This window comes from Aegilops tauschii, chromosome 5 (assembly GCF_002575655.3).
Source record: "Aegilops tauschii subsp. strangulata cultivar AL8/78 chromosome 5, Aet v6.0, whole genome shotgun sequence".
NCBI lineage: Eukaryota > Viridiplantae > Streptophyta > Magnoliopsida > Poales > Poaceae > Aegilops > Aegilops tauschii.
This window is the reverse complement of record NC_053039.3, coordinates 445,420,374-445,428,971: the sequence shown is the minus strand read 5'-3', so window position 1 is coordinate 445,428,971 and position 8,598 is coordinate 445,420,374.

Sequence of the window (8,598 nt, the reverse complement as noted above, 5' to 3'; positions counted from 1 at the left end):
GTTGGGGTTAGAAGGGGTGTAGCTGGTTCTCTGTCCAACTAGGTAGGGGTACAACCTGCATGAGTGTGGGTTATGTGTGGTGGGGCTGGTTCTTGGGCAAGTACAACCGTGGTTCTATCTGCATCGACAGGTAGCACGATCTTTTCTGAAGACCGTGTTTTTACTCCCACAGATACTGCCATCACTCCCTCCAATTGAAATGGCTGATAAACAAGAAAAGTAATTGAATGTACAGACATTGTAAGATAGACAGGTGCAATGGATAGTAGGGAAGAAAACAGGGCATGAAATAATTCACATTTATGTTAAGCAAACAGAATAGCAGGACATAATTTCACATATATGATGGCTAATTAAACAGGATAGCATGACACAATTTCACATGTATGATGGCTAACTAAACAGGATAGAATGACATACTTTAAAATATGATGACTATGTAAACAGGATGACATGATATAACTATACGATGTGTCTATTAAAGTGGTTGGCATGCCATAAATCACAAACATGCCGTCGATGGAAACATGATGGCATGATATAATTCACGGATAGAATGACATAATTTAAAATATGACGACTATGTAAACAGGATGAGATGATATAACTATATTACGTCTTTAGAAAATGGGTTGGCATGCCATAATTCAGATACATGCTGTCTATGTAAACATCATGGCATGACATAATTCAAATATAGGATTTATATACTAAGGAAGTGAGCAGAGGGCAATCGCATATATGATGTGTCAACTAAGGAGATGGCATTCAATATTGTGTATATGATGTAAAAACTAAGCATTGCAATACAACATATGCATTATATGAGTAATATAACCCTGCCAAGTTTGAGCATACACCTCAGGGGGATAATAGGACTGGTCATCTGCCTCTGAATCCTCCTCTGAAGAGCTATCTGTAACCAGCAAGATATCTGCTTCAGCAGGTAGCATTGTCTGCTCTGAAGACCTTGTTTTCACTCCAGATTTCTCCATCACCAATTCAAATGGCTGATCCACAGGAAGAGCAGTTGAATATACAAACATTGTCGACAAAAGCAATGAGAAATACAAAAAAAGGACGGCATGATATAATTCACATATATGACGCTTGCCTAAACAGCATGGCATTGCATACTGCACATACATAATGCCTTGCAACAAGATAACATTGCATAATTCACATATCTAATGTCTTGCAACAAGATGGCATTGCATAATTCACATATATGGTAATTAGACACTAAACAGGTGGCATTCACACAAAGCATGTCTAAACTAAGCAAATGACATAGCAATGCAAGATACCATACGCACGATATGAGCAACATAACCCTGCCAAGTTAGGGCATGCACCTCGGGGGGGGGGGGGAATATGACTGGTCATCCGTCTCTGAATCCTCCTCTGAGGAGCTATCGGTAAACAGCAAGACATGTGCTTCGTCAGATAGCATTGTCTGCTCTGAAGACCTTGTTTCCACTCCAGATTTTTCCATGACCATGCCGAATGGCTAATGCACAGGAAGAGTAATTGAATGTACTAAAATTGTTGACAGATTTAACACGTAATAAAAAAATGATGGCATGATATAATTCACATATAAGATGACTGGCTAACCAGGGTGGCATTGCAAAATTCACATATATGATGCCTGGCTAGACAAGATGGCATTGCATGATTCACATATACGATAAAGAAACTAAACAGATGGCATTGACACAAAGCATGTCTAAACTAAGCAGATGACATCTTTAATGTATACAGTAAGCAATGCAAGGCACCATATGCACGATATTACCAACATTAGCATGCCAAGTTAGAGCGAAGACCTCATGGGGTAAATAGGAGTGGTCTTCTCCTTCTGAATCCCCCTCAGAAAAGTTATCTTCCTCTTGATTACGATCCGAAATGGGTGGAGGGGGGGCTGCCTTTGCGCCCTCCATGGAACGACGTCTGCATGAAATTTTATTGCCACGCAAGGCTCGTCTCTTTTGCTCTACATGATCAGTTCCATTGTGTACAATAACTGGCATGCATAGGAATAAAACATAGTGAGATTATGTAAGGAGTGCATGCACAAATCCAGAGTGATGGTAGCAAATTGTGGATAGACCCAAAACCAATGATAGCAGGCAGATAATAGCTTTAGTTAAAAATACAGATAATGGCTCCTTTAATGTTTGTTTGCACCCAACATGAAACTCATAGTAGACACCGGAGATTAACCAGATAGTAGACAGATAGTACTGATTGCTGCCCCAATATGTACCCCACAACCATTTAAAAACTCAAGTTTCAGCATTAGTTTGGACCTGACTCGGAGTCTAATAGGTGAACACGACGATAATGTAGCATGTCATCATATTAAGCGACGCATAACGTAAGCAGACACGGAAGAGTGTGACCTCTCTTGCGGACCCGTGTAGTCCTCAAGGTCATCTGCTCAGTTGATGATGGTAATGCAGTTGCCATGGCTGCTGGCGGCGGGGAAGAAGATCTGAGGCGGCGGAAGACAGTCTGGAGAGCGGATCCCTGCTGTGGTGAACCCTTCCGTCGTTGGAGCAGCTGAGCTGGGGTGGAACACAGCGCCGCAGGAGCAGGACAAACCACACAAGGTTTTCTTTGACACATATCTGTAACAGAAGTAATTGAGTAAGGGCTTGTTTGAATTTGAGGATTCTAACAATGTAGGGATAGGAAATAGACAGGAATAGGATAGGAATGCACGTGCAAAATAGAGAATTTAAAAACACAGGATTTCTGCCAATCTGGGTGTTTGATTCACAACAATTGGAAGATCGCGGGATGCAAAAAAGCATGGTGAGATTAAGTCAAACCACAAGAAAATGTACGGTTATAATGCTATTATGCTACTATCTCTTAGTCTTGTGCTTGATGAATAGGAATATCACAAGGAGGAGAAGTGGAAATTAGAATTCCTACAGTTTTTCTTTCAAGGAGACACTAAAGGAACAAATCCTACAGTTTTCCTTTGCTCCATTCCTTTGCACCAAATTCATGAACAGTAGTACCATAGGAAACTTTCCAATTCCGATGTTTTTCATTCACTTTTCCTTTCAAGCACTGGCGATTCTAGTAGGCAGGCTTGAGCAAGGAAAATCCTACACTAAAAAAATGTTTTTGTGCTACTTCTATTACTTTGGACCCAGGCCACTGCCATACTAGCTCAACTCCCAGGCCCATCAACAAATGCACAACTCAAACGCGCAGAGATAAATAATGATGGCATTCAAGAGAGTCCATCACGGATAGCTAAGTTGCCTGGTACCTCACTGCTTGTCATATAGTAGGATAAAATAATCGTATTTCCCGTTACTACGAGTGCTCAGTGGACAATATATATAACATGTAGAGTAAAAAAGAGATGCAACAAGTGTACAACCTCTTTGGCGAAGCCATGTCGATCTCAGCATGATTGGGTTGGCCGGTGAGGATCCTCCGGCTGACTTGGCTGTCGGAGGAGGGGAAGAAGATCTTAGGCGTCTGGAGATGGAGCCCGAGGTACTGCTCCGCTGTGATGGAGGGTTTCGTCGTTGGAGCAGCTCCGGTGAGTTGTACGACGCCGAGGCTGAAGCAGGACAAGAGAGACAACGAACAATGTTAACCTGAGTGGAATTCTAATAGCATCTCCAATACATGACGTAAAATACATAACCATGAAGTGCTAGATGTAAAATACATCAGCCGCTCATCTATGAACTTAACTGTCGAAACTGAATTTAACTGTTGAAACTGAACTTAACTGTTGAAACTGAACTTAACTATCAAAACTGAATTTTGCTGTCAAATCTGAATTTTGCTGTCGAAACTGAACGCACTAGCAAGGTGAGGCTACACGTCGGTCGACTGACTTTTTCAACTCTGGTCAGTCGATTTTGCAGCCGTTGGATACGAAATCAAGGGCCTGCGGTTCATCTTCAACCTCCACCCCCCCTGAGCTGCCAGCCACCACCGACCAAACAGCAGCCCCCCGCCGCCCGCGGCCGGCGGTGCGCCGCCCCGCCCGCCCCGAAAACACTCCCCACCACCGGTCCGCCGCCGCCCCGGCCATCCCTCTGCCCCCCCCCCCCGTGCCGAGCTTTTTCTCCGGTGATCCCCATGCCACCGCCCCGCCAACGCCCCGCCACCGCCGGCGACCACCGCCCCCATCCTGAACCCTAAGATAGATAGTGGGGTACCTCTCCGGCGAGCCCCCCTCCCCGCTGCGGCTGGTTCTTCCTTCACCCCGGCGAGCCCCCCCCCCCCCACCCCCTGAAAATCGACTGACCCAAAAGTCGATTCAGTCGACTGAAGTGTAGCTAAATCGGAGCAGCATCGCAAGCAAGAGCAAGAGCGAGAGCAGCAGCGCGAGCAAGAGCAATAGCAAGAGCAGACCAGGCAGGGGACCGAGAGCAAGAGCAGAGCAGCAGCGCGAGCGAGAGCTAAAGCAGCAGCAGCTCCTACTGATGTGGATGCCGCCGCCGAGGGAGCGACGCCGTGGAGGAAGTGGCCGGCGATGCCGCCGTGGATGGAGCCGCGCCGTGTCGGCTCGGGACCGAGCGCCGGCAGCACCGTGAGATCGAATCAAGAAGAAAATGCGGCGATTAGTGTACAACCTCTTTGGTGGCGCCGATTAGGCTGCAGCTTCATCCGAGGAAACGGTGATGATGATGCTCTTCCGGTGGTGCAGGTGAAGACGGCGGTGTGGGAATGGAGGTGGCGCGAAAGACGAGGGGAACATCGGGGCAGCTCCTTGGAGGTGGAGGACGGGGTGGCTGAACCGGCGGGACGATGAGATCGACGACGGATCCTCATCCGGTACGGTGGATGAGGGACGTCGAGGTGTTGCTGTGGACGACGTCATCGGGGAAGAGGCTCCGGCTGGGTGGCGGACGGAGCAGGGTGTGGGGTTTCGTCGCGGGTTTTCGTGGCCTCGGTGTACGAATGGGTGGGCGGATGGCATGGCAGTGGGGAACCATGGCTTAGAGACGCGCTTGTCCGAAATGTGGGGTAAGTTACGAAAGTACCCCCACCGATTTGGGCGGTTCTTTCGGTTCAGGGGTACCACAGGCATTTCGCGTGTCGGGATTTCACAGGAGGTGGGAGTTTTCGCGCGTGTTGTAATTTCGGAATAGCAAGGCGCGGGTTGAGATGGAGGGAGTTGTCGGAGCACAACGAGACAAAGATATATCTTAAATATTTCGGGCTAACAAGGCGCGGGTTGAAGAGGCAGGAGTTTCGCAGCATGATAGACAGAGACGCTAGCTTGAATTTTCGGCATAACATGGCGCGGCTTGAAATTTTGGAAGAACAAGCTTAACGTGTACCCAAAAGAAAAGACAATTGGCACCTCAACACGCACAACACACACACAAACACCATTTAGACTAGAGTAAGGTACACGTGCATTGCACGCATGAGATTTGGCAACCAAATTATGAATAAATACCACATTATAGCATGCAAGCTTTGAGTCATATATGCATGATGTAGATGTTCGTTTAATTCTTATAGTTCATTTCATTCAAAATCATCTAGTTTTTATAAGAAAGCTAATCTATTTTAAGATTCATGGAGTTGTGCGTCGTAAGACATAAAGTAAAAAACAAATAATGGCAAATCATGTAGAAAAACATTTGGGCAATTCTGATACGGAAGATTCTAGAACAAATAAGAAGTGCTTGTGTTTTGATGTTTGTGCATTATGCTTAAGTTCAACCATGGAGTCTTCTAGATTATACATGTGGCGAAATCTGGTGGAATCTAGATGATATCCAACGGCCAGTAGTGCTCAAATTTGCCATCTTTGGACCATTGGATTTGCCTCATCCAATGACCATCTTTCAAAGTTAAAGTTACCCGCACACAATATAAAAAAATGTAAAATATAATATATATATATATAGGGGTATAGATATAGATATGTGATGCGAAAGCCGCCCATCATCTCCAATTAGAATAGTGTGTCCATGCACGGATGCGACGTGGCCAAATGATGTCTGCCATCGGTATCTCAAATTCAAATCAGTCTGACCTTGTTCAATGTGTATACATTACAACATGGTCGTTTCCAAACCACACCGCGCAGATCTCCGTTATATTCATGCATGCATGGGTTTCAAACATCAGGATCTCTTATTCAAATATTTGAATTCAATTTTACATTGATTATGACCTCACCTATTCTTTTACACCCACATAGTAGTCTTCTCTTTATAATTGTACTACTAACTTTCTCTCGTGCATGCATGCACACACACTACCAGTCGGCATTATCCATCGCACGCATACAATCTTTTTCTTCAGGTCGGTCTCCCATGAAGGCACACACCCACACACATCCCCCTCTCCATCATATCGGGCATTCTTTATCTCTCACGCGTGCATGCGCAACGATCGATGTTCCTCTATGTATGTGTGTATATAGCTAGGTCTTTCATAGTTTTCCACAAAAACCGATCAATCGATATATCCAGTGAGGTCTCACCCTCTTTCCCACGTCCACATCTATCAATCTATACCTCTCTATATAGGATTAACATATATAGCTAATACACCCACATTAATTATATATCCAACGTCCCCCTCTCATCATCCATGCCTTCTGCTTCATCTCTCAGACACGTGCACAATGGCGAAGACAGGGGCAGTAAGGGCCCTGCCCCCTCCGGCTTTGCTTGGTGGGCTGGGAATGCCAGACTTATCAATTTGTCCGGTAAACTGCTTGGAGCCGTACATCTCGATCGAAAAAGAATCAATAGAAGGAGAATCGGACGATATCTTTCCCCCCTAACATCACTATATATCGAGGCTAATATGAATGTGATCATTAGACAATTGCTGCTAAAAATGGTTTAAGTTCATGAATTGACCCTCCTCGTAAAGGATTAGCAATGCTTGCCCCCCTAGCTCATTTATTTTTCATGGCTCCGCCACTGCGCGCAACAGCGCACGTGTTCGCCCCTCTCTCTAAATATCGATCTCGCACTTGTGCATTCCTTCATAGTCTCCCTCCACTCGGCCCCTCGCACCATCTTCTAGCCCCCCACCGGATTTTGCCACATGTACAATCTAGCAGACTCCATGGTTGAACTTAAGCATAATGCACAAACCTCAAAACAACAGTGGTTCTCTTTTGTTCTAGAATCTTCCGTATCATAACTGCCCAAACTTTTTTTCTAGTTGAATTGCCATTATTTGTTTTTACTTTATGCTTTACAACGCACAATTCCATGAATAATAAAATAGATTAAGGGCTTCTTTGATTCAAAGGATTCTCAAAGGAATTTTGGAGGATTCTAATCGTTAGGAATTTTTCCTATCTTGGTTGTTTGATTCATAGGATTGTAAACCATAGGAATTTTTCCATATGATTCATTTGCACTAGATTTCATAGGAAACATCCCATGAACTCAAACATCTTTGAAAGAATTCTGCGTTTTTTCTGTGCACAATCAAACACTCATACAATCCTGTAGGATTCAAGACAACATTCCATTATAATCCCATGTTTTTCCTATTCCCGCGTTCTTAGCTTTTTTATAAAAACTAATTGATTTTGAAAGAGATGAACTATAAGAATTAAACGAAGGGCTACATCAGGCATATATGACTCAGAGCTTACATGCTATAGTGTGGTATTTATACATAATTTGGTTGCAAAATATGATGCGTGCAATGCACGTGTACCTTACTAGTACTTCGAGTATGTGCAAAACACGTAAATTAGAATACCAATGGCATGCTACAGAGTGTCTCTCTTACAGTTCATGAAGCCACGTGGCACATGTGGAGGCGTTGTCGCGACCTCCTTGCGTGGATTGATCACAGTGACGTGCTGCTGGTTCCAGAAGAATGTACTCGTCCTCCCTGAGCCATACTGGCGGTACATGCATGAAGCGAAGATGTGCACGCACACCACGCACGCACTCATTCCCTCGCACGCACACGCGGGTACACGGGCGGACGCAATTTTGTACCAAGATCCACCGCATGTGATAATTTGACGCGTGTAAAGTCGTTCACTTCATTGATGGTCAATTAATACAGCGCATGCAAATTGAGTGGACGTGAGGGCGGAAGAAAGACATTATTACTCCACTGCGCGCATGCGAGTAGTTAAATCGTGGGTTGCTAGTAGTACTTCCATTGGTCTCCTTCGTATTTTGTGCCAATTTTTGACAGTAACATAATATTTACGCATTTGAGCAGTGTAGTACTTGAAATTTATGTTCCGCTAAACTCATCGGGAGCCGTTTCGGGCCTCGAAACCAAAACCATCAATTAATCTTTACCTTGTTCCCATCACATTCGAAAGCCTGCTCACACCTACTAGTACGTACCAAACCTGAACGTGTTCCCACTATGCAGGTATTAGTGCTAGTGCTAGTACTTAGGTTATAAAAAGGGGAACTACCTAACCGAAAATTACTCTACCTTTCCTCCTCATAAGTGCTTCTACTTCGTCCGTCGTTGCCATGGCCGGTGAGCAGAGCTCTAGGTCGAGAACTACTCGTAACAAGGGAGCGGCAACCAAGGCTGCGGAAAAAAAAGAGGGCTCGCCGACACGCAGAGACCTCGAAAGATCTCTCACGGGCA